This window comes from Bos grunniens, chromosome 1 (genome assembly GCF_055505025.1).
Source record: "Bos grunniens cultivar Pamir isolate PY7600 chromosome 1, Bosgru_T2T1.0, whole genome shotgun sequence".
Classification (NCBI taxonomy): domain Eukaryota; kingdom Metazoa; phylum Chordata; class Mammalia; order Artiodactyla; family Bovidae; genus Bos; species Bos grunniens.
In genome coordinates this window covers 134,358,351-134,378,737 of record NC_141165.1, presented here as the reverse complement: position 1 = coordinate 134,378,737, position 20,387 = coordinate 134,358,351, and the positions used below count along the sequence as shown (strand labels likewise).

The window sequence follows — 20,387 nt, the reverse complement described above, 5'->3', positions numbered from 1 at the left end:
GATTCAGTCCTTTTCACCTTTCTCACCTACCTCCCTTTACCTGGGGCCCGCCATGCTCCTCCTCCACTTACTCAGGCTCCTGTGACAGTGCCCACTTGATACTTGGCCAAAACACCTTTCTTTCTTAACCCACTTCTTGTCCTTCTTCCTCAGTAACCTGCTTAAAAAAGTGAATTGAAAGTTGTTCAGTTGTGCCTAACTCTTTGTGACCCTATGGATTGTATCCCGCCAGGTTTCTCTGTCCATGGGATTCTCCAGACAAGAATACTGGAGTGGGATGCCCTTATCTTCTCCAGGGGATCTTCCCAACTCAGGGATCAAACCCAGGTCTCCTGCACTGCAGGCAGATTCTTTACCATCTGAGCCACCAGGGAATCTGCTTAAACTGTACTCAAAACAGCTGGCAGCCGCTGCTACTGCTGCTGCCACTGCTGCTAAGTCGCTTCAGTCGTGTCAGACTCTGTGCGACCCCATCCTTGGGATTCTCCAGGCAAGAACACTGGAGTGGGTTGCCATTTCCTTCTCCAGTGCATGAAAGTTAAAAGTGAAAGTGAAGTCACTCAGTCCTGTCCAACTCTTAGTGACCCCATGGACTGCAGCCCACCAGGCTCCTCCGTCCATGGGATTTTCCAGGCAAAAGTACTGGAGTGGGGTGCCATTGCCTTCTGGGGAGTCATATTAACACAGCTCCAAATGAGACTATAGAATGCCCTTGACTTCTCTTTAAATATTGAAGAATGCATGCTTTATTGTATTTGTTATGTCTCTTCTTCTGCTGGGCTGTGAGCTCCTCTATAAGAAAGAAGCCTGTTTGTGATTTATTTCTCTCTGAAGTCCTCATTGTATCCTATTGACTGGAATGGAATAGATACTCATTAAAAGATTTTTAAGCTGATTTTCAGGTATTACATCTGTATCTGATCTTACTTGGGGTCTTACTATTTCCCCTGCTCCCTTTTAGTGTGCATATAGACTCCTAACTGGTCTATCTGCTTTCAGTTTCTTGTTCTGCAGGATTTTATTGACACTGTGGCAGAGTTATCTTTTATGATGAGACATTCCAGTGATTTCCGATCAAGATGGCAAGGTTCTATTTTGGGTCTTCCCTTGTTCCCTGAGCTGCAGCCACACTAACTTCTGATTCTTCTTCATACATCTTTTGCTGAAGATACTCCACTATCCTCTCTCCCATTCATTACAGTTTTCTCCCTTCTTTCACCTGTAGGCTGTACTTTGTGATTTAGTCACCTGGATTCCTTTGCCTTCTGACTTTCTGTTAAGTTCAACAAATAGAAGCCCAGAGCAGGATACTGGAGGACTGGACAGGAGGGAGTCTGGGGTATTTGTCCCCATTCTTTTCCTCCGTTACCTCACTCTAGTGTGGATGTGTTTCTTCATAGCTAAAACTCTTGAAGAATTCTTCTCCCAAGGCATTGGCTCTTGCCAGATTCCAGTGAACCTGTTTCTCCTTTTGTTCCCCATTGTGTGTAGAGATATTAAGTATTTCCCGTGGTTGCTAGTCCCTTGGTGTCCCTCACCAAACCATATTAGTCTGTCATAGCTCTTTCATTAAATTCATTAAAACGTTTCACATGTGCCGCCTGCTTCCTACAGCATATTGATCATATACATATGGAGCATGATTCTTTCTCAAGGTCTTTGCACTTGCTGTTCACAAAATCTGATAGGTGCTTTTCCTAAATATTCTAGTGGCTCATTCATCTTCATTCACATTGTTTACATCTCTGTTCAAATGAAATCTTCTCAGAGGAGCCTTCCCTGGCCACCTTATTAAAAATAGCCCCTTCTACCTAATCTCTATCCTTGCTCTGTTTTCCCCATGGAATATGTTACAACGTTAAACTGTCTTATTTATATTCAGTTACTTGCTCATCCATTCACTCACTTCTGCTCTGTAATGTAAGGTTCTTGAGAATGATGTTGATCCTAAAGTAGGTGCTCAAAAATTAAAAAATAAATAAATTACTTTCATAATTAAAATCTGAATCTAGTAGAGTTCTGACTCACTTTTAATTATATACATTAGATTAACAAGTTCTTTGCTCATTTTTATTTGCACTATGTTCATCATAGATTATTTTACTGCAGTTCATGGGGTCGCAAAGAGTTGGACACAACTGAGCGACTGAACTGAACTGAATGATTGAAATAGTTTTTATAATATCATTTGAGATTCAATCTCACATTGTATCTCAGCTAGTTTGCACTTCCTTCCCCACATGGGTTGTACATCTCAATGTAATACTGCAGTATACTATTATCCCAGTGCCATGTTCAAAATTTTCAGTCACAAAACAGTGGCTTCCCTGGTGGTCTAGTGGTTAAGACTTCACCATTCAACGCAAGGGGTACAGGTTCGATCCCTGGCCAGGGAGCTAAGATCCTACATGCCTTGCAGCCAAAAAATCAAAACATTGGGGTAGGGATACATGTCTCTTTTTGAATTGTGTTTTTCTCAGGGTCTATGCCTAGCAGTTACTCCAAAGATCACTGCAACACTATTTACAATAGCCAGGAAATGGAAACAACCTACATGTCCATCAACAGATGAATAGGTAAAGAAGTTATAGGTCATGTATATATATATAGAGAAAGAGATATAGATATATAATGGACTATTACTCAGCCATAGAAGGAACAAGTGTGAGTCAGTTGTAGTGAGGTAGATGAAACTAGAGCCTGTTATATAGAGTGAAGTCAGAAAAACAAATATCTTATATTAACTCATACATATGATATCTAGAAAAATGGTACTGATAAACCTGTCTGCAGGGAAGGAATGAGGATGCATATGTAGAGAATGGACTTGTGGACTCAGCAGGGAAATAGGACAGTGGGACAAACAGAGAAAGTATCATTGACCTTTGTACAATACCATATGTCAAGTAGATAATTAGTGGAAAGCTGCTATATAACATAGGGAGCCCAGCCTGGTGCTCTTTGATGGCCTAGAGGGGTGGCGGTGGGGTGGGAGGGAGGCGCTAGAGAGAGGGATATATATATATATGTAGTTATGACTAATTTGCGTTGTTGTATGGCAGAAACCAACACAACATTGTAAAGCAATTATCCTCCAATTTAAAAAACAACAACATAACACAGAAGCAATATTGTAACAAATTTAGTAAATGCTTTAAAAATGGTCCACATAAAAAAATCTTAAAAAAGTAATGGATATTGCTTGATTTTCTTCTTTTATCCTTCCTTCTGGTTAGTCCTGCGCATCCAGACTAGAATAGTTTTACCATCTTACCATTTACCACTTAAAAATATTGCATTCCCCAACTTATTAACTTGTTCACATCTCTGTGTAAGGACCCATATCTCTGACCTTGCATCATTATTTGTAGGTTCATGATAATTCTTATCCATAACTTTTTCTTATATTAAAAACTCTTCCCAAAAGCCATTTAACCATATTCTCTTCTCTTACACACATGTGTGCGTATGTGCTAAATCACTTCAGTTGTGTCTGACTCTTTGTGACCCTATGCACTGTAGCCCAAGAGGCTCCTCTGTCCATGGGCTCCTCCAGGCAAGAATACTGGAATGGGTTGTCATTCCCTCCTCCAGGGGATCTTCCCAACCCAGGAATCGAACTCATGTCTCTTACATCTCCTGCATTGGCAGTCAGATTCTTTACTACTAGCGCCATCTGGGAAGTACAGCAAATAATCTGTTGTCTTCATCTCACAACATTTAAGTACCAAAGTTAACATAGGCTGTAGAATGAATTAATTAGGATTCTATATGTTTATACTTATTCAGATCATGAAATAACACAACCTTGAATATGAAATTCAGTTCAGTTCAGTTGCTCAGTCATGTCCAACTCTTTGTGACCCCATGAATTGCAGCACGCCAGGCCTCCCTGTCCATCACCAACTCCCGGAGTTCACTCAGACTCACGTCCATCGAGTCAGTGATGCCATCCAGCCATCTCATCCTCTGTCGTCCCCTTCTCCTCCTGCCCCCAATCCCTCCCAGCATCAGAGTCTTTTCCAATGAGTCAACTCTTCTCATGAGGTGGCCAAAGTACTGGAGTTTCAGCTTCAGCATCAGTCCTTCCAATGAACACCCAGGACTGATCTCCTTTAGTTGCAAGGCCCTGAAAGTCATTTTGTAGAAAACAGATCTCCTCTATGACATTAGAGAAAGGTAGTCTGTTTGAATTCTATTACAACTATGCAACTTTGTTGAAATAGTGGATATAATTGCTACTAATATTATTTATGAATTGACTTCGATATTTTGAGATTAATTGACTTTTAGATCTACAATATTCTAAAGCTTTGTGGTTGAAATATGCCAAGACCAATTGCCTTTACATATGTGTAGACCAATTTCTTATTTTTCACTTTGAATTAAATGTAGAATACCTTAAAGTTATGTACACCTTGTATGAATTTCAAAGCACTCATAATATTTTGAAGTATATTCACTCTCTGTATTGTATTAGCATATCCCTTGATAGAGGGCCAAAAACCAGTCATAATATTTGACTTGGGGTCTGACTATGTATTAATTTTTTAATCACTCTTTTAAAATACTTTTATTTTTCTCACTAAAATTTCATCTTTTAATACTAAGTTTAGTATATTAGTAGAAATTTAGCTTATAGTGAACTAATTTACTGTAGTCTTTGCAAAATAAAATACTTTGACATTCTATATTAATCTATTCATGAATGCATTAATCCATCCAACATTTATAGTTGAACAAATTCTAGGCAATAATTTTTATTATAGCTGCTAGGTATACTGAGAAAAATATAAAAACCTTATAGTAACTATATAGAGGGAGAGCAAGACAAAAGAACCAAAACCTATACAATACAGTGATATGTGTTTCAAGTTTGGGTATCTTTAATACTTACGTTTGTTAAACCTAAATATAGAATGGTTGTTGCTACTAAATTTAGTTTTATATACTTAGGCATATTATTTTTGAATCTTCAATTAAATAATCCACATAACATATGTTTGCTGTCCATAGCTTTATACATTCTATTGATAACAATAATGAATAAGAAAAGTTGAAAGGAAAGTGACATCCTGAGATGTTACTAGAAACCTCTCTCCAAGCTGAAAAAGGAATAAGCACAAGGATTTAAGACATATGTTCCCAATAAGGCAGGTGCATTAGTCTGTGTTCTCCAGAGAAACAGAACCAATAAAATATATAAAACATGTTAAGAGTTTATTATGAAGACTTGACTCCCTTGATCATGAAGGTGAGAAGTCCCACCATGCATTACCTGCAAGCTGAAGATTCAGGAAAAATGAAAGTGGAGTATATACTGTCTGGAGTCTCAGGACCTTAGAATCAGGCAAGCTGATAGTATAAATCCCCACCCAAGGGCAGGAAAAGAATGAGAACAGTGGGGTTCCAGCCCAGTCAGACAGGCAAAAAGGGAGCGAGTCCTTCCTTCCTCTGCCTTTTCTTCTACTTAGTCCTTCAATGGATTAGATGATGCCCACCCACAACGGGGAGGGCAGTGCACTTAGCCCACAGATGCAAATGTTACTCTCATGCAGAAACACTCTCACAGACACACACAACACACATAATCTGGGCAACCCCATAGCCCCATCAAATTGACACACAAATTAGCGATCATAGTAGGTAAAACCAATATGTACTTGAAACCCTTTCTCTATAGTGTACTTTTTTACTTTGCCTTACAGACAAAATTAAAATATTCCTTTTAGTGACAGTATTTACCAAAATTTCTTTTATCCAGCCTATTGTGATGACAGTATGCTATCTCTCTTATATCCTGACCAGTATTCAAGGCAAATTGGTATAGTGATCAAGAGTGTCGGTCATATTTCTGGGCCACCCCAACCTGATGGTTGCCAAGCCCCATTTCCAGAACATGAAATGAATAGGAAGGCAATAGTTGTCCCTGAGAGAGGGCTACCCTGGTGGCTCAGCTGCAATATGGGAGACCTGGGTTTGATCCCTGGGTAAGGAAGATCTCCTGGAGAAAGGGAGTGGCTACCTACTCCAGTATTCTTGCTTGGAGAATTTCATGGGTAAAGAAGCCTGGTGGGTTACAGTCCATGGGGTTGCAAAGAATAAGACACACCTGAGTGACTAACATGTTCGCTTTCTTTCAAGAGAGAGAAAGCCTCCACAATCAGTAGGTCCCTGGAATCAAACTCACAAGTCTCAATCCAAAGATCTAATTCTTACAAATGTTAGCATAAGTGACTCCATTTTTGGTATATTATCTTTTATTTTTTTTAAATGGTTGTTATTTCCTTAAACTTCAATGAAGACAAAGCATAGAAGTTGAATCAAGATAAGGCTAGAATGGTGCTGAGGTTGGGTCCTGTGAGGTAAAGTGAAAGTTGCTCAGTCGTGTCAGACTCTTTGCGACCCCATGGACTATACAGTCCATGAAATTCTCCAGGCCAGAGTACTGGAGTGGGTAGTCTTTTTCTACTCCAGGGGATCTTCTCAATCCAGGGATCAAACCCAGGTCTCCCGCATTGCAGGCAGATTCTCTATCAGCTGAATCACAAGGGAAGCCCAAGAATACTGGAGTGGGAAGCCTATCCCTTCCCTGTTGAAGTAAAGAGTCCTGATAGTTTCTTTGGCAGATGAAATCCTAAAGTAGAATCTTGGTGCTCAAAATCAGTTTTCAGAGCAGAGAGATAATGAAAGCTAGAAATGGCATAAAACTATCCAGGAACTCTCGAGAGTTTTCTTCTAAGTCTATAACTTAAAATAATCAAAGGAATTAGCTCTTCTTTGCATAGGAGTCTGTCTTTGTTAAGCCATTCTGCATGCAAATTCCTTTGAGTTTCAACGTAAAATAATGATGTTATTTACCTGGTCTTTCCTCCAGGTTGACACAAGGTCATTCAGTTCCTCAAATTAAAATAAATGTATGGAAATATAAAGCAATTTTTTCATGATTGATCAAAAGTGAATTTTCAGCCTGATGTAATTGCATATACAGATCTCTGTATACTTACTCTTTTGAATAGAATACCTTAGAGTTTCCCTTTTTAAAAAAAAAAAAAAACTTTTTGATTTTGACTATTAATAAAATTCAAACTACTATCACTGGGTCATACATAATCAATTAAATAGACTAAAAAGCTATTTGAAGTAATTTTCTGTCACTGAGCTACCTTTCGGGAACTGTATAATTGGCCTGCTTCTCTAGATAGTCAAATGCATGCAAATGTGTTGAATGTTCCTGATTTTCTTCCAGGTAGTCCCTTGAGTTCACACTATCAATTCTTTTATGCTTTTGTAGAGATAGGTGACTTTATACTTTTTTAGGCTTTCTTTGTGTAATAATAGTGAAAGGAAAAATATTCATCAGAGTTAATGATAATTCTCAGGTCACTATTTTAAATGATATTTAACCACAAGGACTATACTGTTTGAGTATAAAAAAACATTTTGAATAATTTCCTTTTCTTCAAACACTTTCAGAGGTTGAATATATTTTTCTTAACTATCAGTTAAAATATATTTTGCATTCTCTCTGATCCTTGGGTTTTGATGTTGTATGCAATGAACTGAAATGTTGCATTACAAAAAGAAATCTTTATACAGTTTACAGCTTATAGGTCTCTGAGGAATCTATTCAATTAGTGTCGTGTCCTGGCTCCCCACAGTATCAAAAATTCACACAGAATTGCAGATGTCTTAGAAATTTTATTTAATAAGCTAGGGAAATATCACAAAATTATTTCCTTAAAATAAAAGAAAAAAGAAAATGGGTTGCTATATAATGCACATAAAAGCTGTAGCCTAGAACTTGGTGTTGAGTTGACTCTCTGTGAAGGTATGTTTTCTGAATGGGCTCACAAAGACTATATGACTATGATTTTATTAGATTTGTCAAAGCCTACCTAGGCAGACTAGGACAAAGTCAGATTTTTCCTCAAGGGCAGCTGGGAAACTCATTTCTGTGGGAGGAGATTCTATCCATTAAATATAGATTGGAGTCCATGTTCATGGGGTCATGTAGGATGGGACAGAGTCCTAGTGTGACTCAGGCCTTCTGTGTGTCAACTTGTATACATGGAAGACTAGAGAAGTTGAAATTATCATAAATATTACATGATTAGCAAAGTGCTATGAGTAAGATTAAATCTTACCATGAAACGGGGTATACAGTTAAACACAGACATAAGATAGGCAACAGGAATAAAGGAGGAGCAATCAGGGAAAATTCTAGTTTTGGGCTCCCCAAACTCACTTTTATTGATTGCAGATTGTGTGGTATGGGCTTCCCTCCCTGGTGTCTCAGCAGTAAAGAATTTGCCTGCTATTGCAGGAAACACAGGTTCAATCCCAGGTTGGAAAGATCCCCTGGAGAAGGAAATGGCAACCCACTCCAGTATTCTTGCCTGGGAAACCCCACGGACAGAGCAGCCTGGCAAGCTATAGTCTGTGGGGTCCCGAAAGGGATGGACGCCTCTTAGAGACTAAATAACAACAACCCTATAAGAATAGGAAATATGGGGACTTCCCTGGCGGTCCAGTGGTTAAGATTTTGTGCTTCTAATTCAGGGGGTGTGGGTTCCATTCCTGCTTTAGTATGAAAGCATAGTTCCTATGTGTACAAGGCTGATGTGATGGCATGTCTTCTCACACCGGTTTGCTAGGGCCTCCTGCTCTAGCAGAATGAAGAGCAGCAGGTTGCTGCTTTCAGTACCACTGATGCCCAGGTGGCTTAAATGGTTTCTGAGCTCTACCTTGATCTACCCTTTGACTTTAGATCCTTAGTTTTTCTTTCTCCTGCCAGGGTCCTTCTCATTTTCCTGATTTTTTGCCTTATTTGATATACTTCCTCTCATCTTCCCTTTCTGGTATAACCTCCATTCCTGCTTGCATACTTGCCTTTTCTCCAGCTATGTCTTGATCTCTTCTATGTCACCCATCTCTGAGTGTCGGCCCTAACTTTACACCATTCTGGTGATCACAATTCATCTACCACTTCATTGGTTGAATGTCTCTATATGTGGTTCACTCTTAGCTCTTCATTCATTTAAAGGGCTGCTATGTGCTAATTTTTGTTATTACCTTACTATTCAATGAGGAAATAAATAGTTAAGCAGCAGGCATGAATTACATTCTTTTCCCTTCTTGGAATTTGTTCGCAGGAAAAGAAAGTGACCCAATCAAACATACTTGTAAACATGCTACTGATAGATATCCTAGCAAACTGATTGCATTCTCTAGTGGGAGTTCTTTTCTTAAGAATACTTTTGGCAAGAATTGCTTAATTGTTAGAATTGCCAATAGCAAAATAAAATGGCATCTGTGGATTTATTGGGCAGGATTATTTGAATACAGAACGGTGAAATTATGTATAAAAATGGTTCCTGTGTAATTGGTATGGCTGTACATATGTCCTGAAAATCACATATTTTTTTTTTTTTCTTTTTATTTAAAAAAAAAAAATCACATGCTCCCCATCCTGAACCCTCCTCCCTCCCAACCTCCCCATACCATCCCCCTGGGCCTTCCCAGCGCACCAGCCCCAAGCATCCAGCATCGTGCACTGAACCTAGACTGGCATCTCGTTTCATACATGACATTTCACATGTTTCAATGACATTCTCCCAAATCTTCCCACCCTCTCCCACAGAGTCCATAAGACTGTTCTATACATCAGTGTCTCTTTTGCTGTCTCGTACACAGGGTTACACATATTTTGATCTGGTGCATCCTGATATGATAAGACCTGGATAATTATTTTGATGGTCTTGGGATTCTTTGTTTTGTCTTTGTCCCATGATTATTGTTTCCTTGAAACCTGGATAAGCTCTGATTCATATGAAATTGACTATACAATCTAATGCTTTTTGCTTTATTGCACTCACTCAATATTTTTTAGTTATTATTCATCAATGCCAACAGTTTTAGAGCTATAAGTGTTTTTAAAAAAATCAGGAGTAAGGTATTTTCATTATAAAGTTTGTGCCATGAGAAATAAATCACTGTGGATTTATGAAATAGCTTATTTGAAACAATGAAAGTCAGATCATGGATATTATTTAAAGTTATTTAAGATATAAATTCTATTATTTATTTCATAAAGATTCATCCAGAGAAGCTACTTATGTTAATATACTTTCTAAAAGCTATCTTTCCTTATTCTAGAAATAGACGAAAGTGGTGAAACAAAATTATTAAATGTAAATATTTTATGTAAATGTAATTGTACAGTGGTGCATATTTTAAACATTTTAATAATTTTTAATTTAAAAGAAAATAAATTGGTTGTGACTAATAGTTACTGGGTAGCTAGTAAATACCAGGATCATGTTGAAGTTTTACACGCATTAGTTAAATTTCATAAGCCTCAAGGTTTTTCAAGGTAGCAATTCTTACTTATAGATGGGGAAATAAATTTAGAGATACTCGTATTCCTCAGATGATATCAGTAGATGACACAGGTCAAGTTCAAATTCAGGTCTGTCTAACTTAATAGCTCTTTTTTCTTTTTCCCATAGCATGCTACCTAATATAGCCAGATAGTACACATTATCATGGAGCTAAATTGGTAAGCTCTTGCTTTGATTCTATACCATTAATAGACCATTTAATAATAATTTTATACAAACTGACATTATTGATTTCTAGTTTAAAATTCTAAACAATGTGTTTCACTTTTAAAATTTTAAATATTATATATATATACATAGCTATATCTGTTTATTCAGTTCAGTTCAGTCACTCAGTCGTGTCTGACTCTTTTTGACGCCATGAACCGCAGCACACCAGGTCTCCCTGTCCATCACCAACTCCAGGAGTTTACCCAAACTCACGTCCATTGAGTTGGTGATGACATCTAACCATCTTATGCTCTGTCGTTCCCTTCTCCTCCTGCCTTCAGTCTTTCCAAACATCAGGGTGTTTTCAAATGAGTCAGCTCTTCAAATCAGGTGGCCAAAATATTAGAGTTTCAGCTTCAACATCAGTCCTTCCAATGAACACCCAGGACTGAGTTCCTTTAGGATGCACTGGTTGGACTTCCTTGCAGTCTGAGGGACTCTCAAGAGTCTTCTCCAACACCACAGTTCAAAGGATCAATTCTTTGGCGCTCAGCTTTCTTTACTTTCACATCCATACATGACTACTAGAAAAAACATAGCCTTGAGTAGATGGACCTTTATTGACAAAGTAATGTCTCTGCTTTTTAATATGCGTTCTAGGTTGGTCAAACTTTCCTTCCAAGGAGTAAGCGTCTTTTAATATCATGGCTGCAATCACCATCTGCAGTGATTTTGGAGCCCCAAAAATAAAGTCAGCCACTGTTTCCACTGTTTCCCCATCTATTTGCCATGAAGTGATGGGACCAGATGCCATGATCTTAGTTTTCTGAATGTTGAGCTTTAAGCCAACTTTTCATTCTCCTCTTTCACTTTCATCAAGAGACTCTTTAGTTCTTCACTTTCTGCCATAAGGGTGGTGTCATCTGCATGTCTGAAGTTATTGATATTTCTCCCGGCAATCTTGATTCCACCTTGTGCTTCATCAAGCCCAGTGTTTCTCATGATGTCCTCTGCATATAAGTTAAATAAGCAGGGTGACAATATACAGCCTTGACGTACTCCTTTTCCTATTTGGAACCAGTCTATTGCTCCATGTCCAGTTCTAACTGTTGCTTCCTGACCTGCATATAGGTTTCCCAAGAGGCATGTCAGGTGGTCTGGTATTCCCATCTCTTTCAGAATTTTCCACAGTTTATTGTGATTCACACAGTCAAAGGCTTTGACATAGTCAATAAAGCAGAAATAGATGTTTTTTTGGAACTCTCTTGCTTTTTTTATGATCCAGGGAATGTTGGCATTTTGATTTCTGGTTCTTCTGCCTTTTCTAAAACTAGCTTGAACATTTGAAAATTCACAGTTCATGCATTGCTGAAGCCTGGCTTGGAGAATTTTGAGCATTACTTTACTAGCATGTGAGATGAGTACAATTGTGCGGTAGTTTGAGCATTCTTTGGCATTGCCTTTCTTTGGGATTGGAGTGAAAACTGACCTTTTCCAGTCCTGTAGCCACTGCTAAGGTTTCCAAATTTGCTGGCGTATTGAGTGCAACACTTTCACAGCATCATCTTTTAGGATTTAAAATAGTTCAACTGGAATTCCATCACCTCCACTAGCTTTGTTTGTAGTCATACTTCCTAAGGCCCACTTGACTTCACATTCCAGGATGTCTGGTTCTAGGTGAGTGATCACACCATCATGATTGTCTGGGTTGTGAAGATCTTTTCTGCATTGTTCTTCTGCATATTCTTGCCACCTCTTCTTAATATCTTCTGCTTCTGTTAGGTCCATACCATTTCTGTCCTTTATTGAGCTCATATTTGCATGAAAAAGCAAGAGAGTTCCAGAAAAAACATCTATTTCTACTTTATTGACTATGACAAAGCCTTTGAATATAGTATATGCCCTGTATATAGTATGTACTGGCTCCCATAGTTCCCCAACAGAATTGCATCCTATTATTCATCTTATTTCCGACTCCCTATATCATTCAGAAATGACTAGAAATTGACTAGATATTCTACTAAAATGCATATACAAATCTCTCTTGATCAAAAATGTTTGTAAATAACTATTTCTGAATAAGTATATTCACTTGTACAATGCTCCTAGTTTTTTCCAGAGGAATAAAATCATATATATATATATATATATACATATATATATATCTCCTCTTATTCTATCACCATCCTTCCTTGCTCAGCTGTCTATCTGAAATTATTGCAAAGGAAGAGAAATAAGGCTTTGGTCAATGAAAGAGAAATAAGGCTTTGGAATGATGCTAAAGCTGACACTCCAAAAGACCCTGATGCTCGGAGGGATTGGGGGCAGGAGAAGAAGGGGACGGCAGAGGATGAGATGTTGGATGGCATCAGATGGACATGAGTTTGGGTGAACTCCGGGAGGTGGTGATGGACAGGGAAGCCTGGCATGCTGTGATTCATGGGGTCGCAAAGAGTTGGACACGACTGAGTGACTGAACTGAACTGAACTTGCCTGAAATGTTCCCTTGGTATCTCTAATTTTCTTGAAGTGATCTCTAGTCTTTCCTACTCTATGGAATATCTGTTTATTACTGAGTCACATATTATCAAATTACTTTCAGCACATTATTCATCATATTAAATTTATGCTATTTTAACTTATATATATATACTGTTTGAATTTTTTCATAATTCTCTAAGAGATATAATTGTGAGCAGTTTGATAGAGTTTTACATTTAGATAGCTAAAAGGATAATTTAAAATCAACGCTAGGATCCCATGAAGTTTTTATTTCTTTCTTTTAGAAGGGTTAATAGATGGAATATTTAGAAATGAAGATGGAAATTCCTGTCCTTTGACATTATGTTGGCCAAGGCAAAGTATGTTGTCCAAAGTGAAGTAGTTATAACTCAGAAGAGAGGAGAATGCTCACGTGTTATGGTTCTTATACTTCCCCATAGTGATCAGTAATTTTGCTATTAAGATATTTCCCCAAATTTGCATACACATTTTTTGCTGTGAGTTTCTTAGACCTTGATTAACTCTAGGCTGTCACTTGAGAAGTGAAAAATCAGGTAAAAGCAAATAACAACCAAATGTTGCTATTAATAGCTCATCTTCAACTCTAAGTTAAAATTTGTACAAAATTTTAAAATTTATTCTGTATTATTAGATGAAAACTTGAGGCATGAAATGCTTGCCAAGATCAGAACACAGTCATGTGGTAAAGACTGTCTATGTGTTTGAGGAAAGAAAGGGAGATCAGAAGGACAAATAGAGAAGAACGTGTCTTAAAATTTGGCTTGAAGATGGAAATGATGTTTGAGAAATGTCTTCATTAAATGTCTTTGACTAGTAAGAGTTTTAGTTAATCAGCTATTGATTCTACTCAACCTGTATATTTTTTCCAACTCTGGCCTATTTTACCTGAATGGTTTTTTATTAGAATGAATTATTCTGAGGGAATCTATCACCATTCAGAGTTGAGATACCATTTTAATATGAATTCCATTAATAGGAAACTTAGTAATAGTACTTAAAAATGATTAAATTTTAATTCTAAGTAATATCTCAGTATTTCAGGGCAGTAAGTTCTGGAATCATGCTCATTTTATAGATAGAGAAGTAGAAGAATAGAGAGACTAAGTAATTTATATAGGCAGTGGGGCCAAATTCAAACTCCAGTCATCTGATTCCTGCATACATGTGCTTAGCCAAGTATATATTACACAGCTCTTAATGACCTAGTAAATGAACTTGAGCAGCACACTGTTTGGCTTTTTAAAAAAGTTTCATTAGCAAACATGTTTATAGATGGTTTAGATTAAGACCTGAAATGTACAATGGTTGCTGTTAAGGAGAACTGATTGATGCCTGTGTCTTAGCCAGCTCTTACTCAGCCACTAAAGCTGGTCTGCGATGCCAGGGATTGAGCAGATAGTACGAGTCCACTAGTACTCCATTTATAACTATTCTTAGGTCTGGGAATTAAATAGTTTATGTCCTATTATAATATGTCTTTATGCTTAGTGTGTGATGAGATATTTAATCTCTAATATGCTCTACATCAGATTTAACTTACACTAAAAGATTTCAAATAAATTGGTTTATGCTTTCAAAGCTTGTGCTTTCCAGATGAAAAATGCTATAATAATGTTGATTCTATGATTAAAAGTAAAGACTGTTTACTTTGAAGTTGAGATAAATAATTGGAAATATGTACATACAGTGGCAGCTTTATCTTCAACATTATCATAAGTCAATTGATGGAATTAACTTTTGACATGATGACATGACCACTTTAGCTGCTCAGTAAACCTGCATCCTTATTTACATTTACAAATGGACTAGATATGAAATTAAGCTTATGTATAGAAATCTGATCATATTGTATTTTTCTTAAATGCAGATTTTATTTGATTTTTATATAAATAATTGGTTTATCAAGTTATGCTACTTAAAAATAATTATCATAAACTTAACTATTATGACTAGAGAACCCCAGTCATAAGTTAATTGTATTTTCTGGTGGTAGTTATTTCAAAGTATTTTGTCGTTATTTATGACAGACACTGGAATTTACTCATATATTCCTTACCTGTTAATGACTTCACTATGAAAATCAGGTTTATTTCTGTTATGGTTCTTATTTGTGGTAGGTTGCCAGATGTATCTTTCTCAATTGATGGGATAGCAGGAGATAGATTCACCCACACTCCTTCTGTTAACAAGATGATATAGCAAGAAGAGAGCTTATAAAAAGCAGCATGTATAGCATCATGATCAGATTCTTGAAAAATTATAATGCCAGTGGAAAATTCAATGAATGTTAAACATGTCTTCATATTTAATATATTTTCAAATGCAAGTCCATTTCATTCCTTTATAAAAGCATCATATCACGGCTATGTTTTCACCACACCAATAGCTGGCAAACATTTACTTCCGAGTAAACTCAGTAGTTCTGTCTGTAGCCAGTTATTTCTATATCAGCTGCTTGGTTGTGAAAACTCAGCTGATGTTGAAACAGATTATGCTCTTCATTCTGTTGAAGAAGTTAATATATGTGAAATATTTCAACCAGTGTCTGATATACAGCAAGAAATGTAGAATGTTAGGGCTTTCCAGATGGCATTAGTGATAAAGAACCTGCCTTCCAATGCAGGAGACACAGAAGATGAAGGTTCGATCCCTGGGTTGGGAAGATTCCCTAGAGGAGGGCATAATACCCACTCCAGTATTCTTCCCAGGAGAATCCCATGGACAGAGGAGCCTGGTGAGCTACACAGTCCATAGAGTCACAAAGAGTCAGAAAAGACTGAAGCGACTGGACATGAACCCACATAGAATGGTATGTATTACTTTTTTTATTTTTTTCATGAATTTAAGCTTGGTCCTCTTGGAGGAGGTTGCCATTAACCCCACCAGAGAGCCACCAGAACTTACACAGGACTGCAGAAACAAACTATTGGAGGGCACAAACAAAAAACCTTGTGTGCACCAGGACCCAGGAGAAAGGAGCAGTGACCCCACAAGAGACTGATCCAGACTTGCCCGTGAGTGTTCAGGAGCCCCCGGTGGAGGTGTGGGTCCGCGGTGGACTGGTGCAGTGCTTTAGGGGCACTGAGTGCAGAAGTGCCTGCATTGGACCTTCTGAAGGAGGTCACTATAATCTGCATTACCTCCACCACAGTTTGGCCTCAGGTCAAAAAACAGGGAGGGAAAACAGTGCTGCCCATCAACAGAAAATTGAATTAAAGATTTACTAAGCATGGCCCTGCCCATCAGAACAAGACCCAATTTCCTCCTTAGTCAGTCTCTCCCATCAGGAAGCTGCCATAAGCCCCTTATCCTTCTCCATCAGAGGGCAGACAGAGTGAAAACCACAATCACAGAAAACTAACCAATCTGATCACATGGACCACAGCCTTGTCTAACGCAATAAAACTATGAGCCATGCCATATAGGGCCACCCAAGACACACGGGTTATAGTGGAGAGTTCTGACAAAACGTGGTCCACTGGAGAAGGGAATGGAAAACCACTTCAGTATTTTTGCCTTGAGAACCCCATAAACAGTATGAAAACTCAAAAAGATGAGACACTGAAAGATGAACTCACCAAGTCAGTAGGTGCCCAATATACTAGTGGAGATCAGTGGAGAAATAATGAATGAAATAACTCCAGAAAGAGTTTGTTTGTTTTTGCTGCAGTTGGCAAAAACAAGACTGGGAGCTGACTGTGGCTCAGATCATGAACTCCTTATGGCCAAATTCAGACTTAAATTGAAGAAAGTAGGGAAAACCACTCAACCATTCAGGTATGACCTAAATCAAATCTCTTACAATTATACAGTGGAAGTGACAAATGGATTCAAGGGATTTGATCTCACAGACAGAATGCCTGAAGAACTATGGACAGAGGTTCATGACCTTATACAAAAGGCAGGGATCAAGATCATCCCTAAGAAAAAGAAATGCAAAAAGGCAAAATGATTGTCTGAGGAGGCCTTACAAATAGCTGAGAAAAGAAGAGAGGCAAAAGGCAAAGGAGAAAAGGAAAGATATACCCATTTGAATGCAGAGTTCCAAAGAATAGCAAGGAGAGATAAGAAAGCCCTCCTCAGTGATCAATGCAAAGAAATAGAGGAAAACAATAGAATGGGAAAGACTAGAGATATCTTCAAGAAAATTAGAGATACCAAGGAAACATTTAATGCAAAGATGGGCACAATAAAAGACAGAAGTCATATGGACCTAACAGAAGCAGAAGATATTAAGAAGAGGTGGCAAGAATACACAGAAGAACTATACAAAAAAGCTCTTCATGACCTGGATAACCACGATCATGTGATCACTCACCTAGAGTCAGACATCCTGGAATGTGAAGTCAAGTGGGCCTTAGGAAGCTACAAACAAAGCTAGGGGAGGTGATGGAATTCCAGCTAAGCTATTTCAAATCCTAAAAGATGATGCTGTGAAAGTGCTGCACTCAATATGCGAGAGAATTTTAAAAACTCAGCAGTGGTCACCAGACTGGATAAGGTCAGTTTTCATTCCAATCTGAAAGAAAGGCAATACCAAGAATGCTCAAATAGTGCACAGTTTCACTCTTCTCACACACTAGTAAAGTAATGCTCAAAATTCTCCAAGTCAGGCTCCAACAGTACATGAACTGTGAACTTCCAGATGTTCAGGCTGGATTTAGAAAAGGCAGAGGAACCAGAGATCAAATTGCCAAAATCTGTTACATTATCAAAAAAGCAAGAAAGTTCCAGAAAAACATATACTTCTGCTTTATTGACTATGCCAAAGCCTTTGACTGTGTGGATCACAACAAACTGTGGAATATTCTTCAAGAGCTGGGAATCCCACACCACGTGACCTGTCTCTTGAGAAAAATGTATGCAGGTCAGGAAGCAACAGTTAAAACTGGCCATGGAACAACAGGTTCCAGATAGGGAAAGGAGTACATCAAGAGTGTATATGGTCACCCTGCTTATTTAACTTATATGCAGAGTAAATCATGAGAAATACTGGGCTGGATGAAGCACAAGCTGCAATCAAGCTTGCCGGGAGAAATCAATAATCTCAGATATGCAGATGACACCGCTGTTATGGTAGGAAGCGAAGAATTAAAGAACCTCTTGATGAAAGTCAAAGAAGAGGGTGAAAAATTTGGCTTAAAGCTCAACATTCAGAAAACTAAGATCATGGCATCTGGTCCCATCACTTCATGGCAAATTATGGGGAAACAATGGAAACAGTGAGAGACTTTATTTTTTTGGACTCCAAAATCACTGCAGATGGTGAGTGCAGCCACGTTATTAATAGATGCTTGCTCCTTGGAAGAAAAGCTATGACTAACCTAGATAGCATATTAAAAAGCAGAGACATTATTTACCAAAAAAGGTCCATATAGTCAAAGCTATCATTTTTCCAGTAGTCATGTACGGATGTGAGAGTTGGACTATAAAGAAAGCTGAGCACCGAAGAATTGATGCTTTTGAACTGTGATGTTGGAGAAGACTCTTGAGCGTCCTTTGTACTGCAAGGAGATCCAACCAGTCCATCCTAAAGGAAATCAGTCCTGAATATTCATTGGAAGGACTGATGTTGAAGCTGAAACTCCAAAACTTTGGCCACCTGATGCAAAGAGCTGACTCATTTGAAGAGACCCTGATGCTGGGAAAGATTGAAGGCAGGAGGAGAAGGGGATTACAGAGAATGAGATGGTTGGATGGCATCACCGACTCAATGGACATAAGTTTGGGTAAGCTCTGTGAGTTGGTGATGGACACGGAAGCCTAGTGTGCTGCAGTCCATGGGGTTGCAAAGAGCCAGACAGGAATGAGCAACTGAAATGAACTGAAATGATGTTTCCTTTGGCAAATTAAGATGAGATAATGTAGCTAACTTCCTAGACTTAAATATTATACATATACTAACATATTATTTAAATGTTTCTGTCGAAGTAATAGCCATGAATTCATTCCAGCTTTAAACAAAGTTGTTTATATGCATTTTGAAAACACTACCTCCTAGGAAAATCTCATTATACATTTTACTCCTTATACTAGAAATAAATAAATTTGTGTGGCATCACTTTATGTACATTTCATATACCATAATTGTAAACTTTTTAAGTACAGCTACTTATGTTAGATAGTACATTATGTGTGGTTGTTTGCCTTGTGAATTTATGAAATAACTTTGAAAACTTTAGGTAGTTAATGATTTCCAGAAGTCTCCCTTGAAAAGAATACCTTAAATATCTTTATGTAAATTTTCTCTTTTTCTGGTAATAATCTTTTTTTTCTACAACATAGATATCTTGTCTGTTTCTCCTTAAACTTACACTTAGGATCCCAGCAGCATTCTTATCATGGTCTCTTAGCTCTGCATGTATCCTCTCTTGTTGTTGTTGAGTCACTCAATTGTGTCCAACTCTTTGTAACTCCATGGACTGCCGCACATCAGGCCTCCCTGTCTCTCACTATCTCTGCTGCTGCTGCTGCTAAGTCGCTTCAGTCGTGTCCGACTCTGTGTGACCCCATAGACGGCAGCCCATCAGGCTCCCCCGTCCCTGGGATTCTCCAGGCAAGAACACTGGAGCGGGTTGTCATTTCCTTCTCCAATGCATGAAAGTGAAAAGTCAAAGTGAAGTCGCTTAGTCGTCCCTGACTCTTAGCAACCCATGGACTGGAGCCTACCAGGCTCCTCCGTCCATGGGATTTTCCAGGCAAGAGTACCGGAGTGGGGTGCCATTGCTAGCTTCCTTTTCATCTGTTTACCCTCTGAAAGGGATGGTGTTTAAAAATTCGTCAGTGGCTTCCTCTTACAGGCATAAAGGCAAATCTGCTGATCACAGAAACAAGTTACCAGTCCCATCTGGTACTGTGGTCCTTGCGCTTGGACTCATGTTGTCTTTTTTTGGGGGGCTGCATCGGGTCTTAGTTGCAGCTTGTAGGATCTTTGATCTTCATTGCATCATGAAGGATGTTGCATTGTGGCACATAGATTCTCTAGTTGTGACATTTGGGCTCTGGAGTACAGGGGCTCAGTAATTGCAGTATGTGGGCCTAGCTGTTTCTGCAGCATGTGGTATCTTAATTCTCTGACCAGAAATCAAACCCACATCCCCTGCATTGGAAGATGGATTCTTAAGCACTGGGCCACTGAGGAGGTCCACCATGTTGTCTTATTTCCTCTGTCTGAATGTGTTTCTCCTCTCCCTTTCTCTTCACTTTTCAGGATCATCCCATTCGGTTGCATGTTTTGTGCAACATCAGCATTTTCAGATCTCTTTCCAGACTGTATATTTTGAGAGTTACAAATATTTTCCCATGGTACCA

At 38.4% G+C, this 20,387-nt stretch overlaps 1 long non-coding RNA gene across 14 annotated transcripts in view; it reads left to right on the top strand.

The window, feature by feature from the left end:
• The window catches only part of LOC147380220 (uncharacterized), a 325,705-nt gene that overhangs the window by 21,353 nt on the left and 283,965 nt on the right, over positions 1-20,387 (top strand). For 9 of the 14 annotated variants that reach the window (XR_015167415.1, XR_015167424.1, XR_015167414.1 and 6 more), the window contains one exon: positions 15,700-15,885. The exons of 3 other annotated variants lie outside the window; for them this stretch is intronic. This is a non-coding gene — a long non-coding RNA (uncharacterized LOC147380220). The remainder of the gene's footprint in view (positions 1-15,699; positions 15,886-20,387) is intronic. 2 more of the 14 variants (XR_015167426.1, XR_015167431.1) reach the window with 1 other exon arrangement.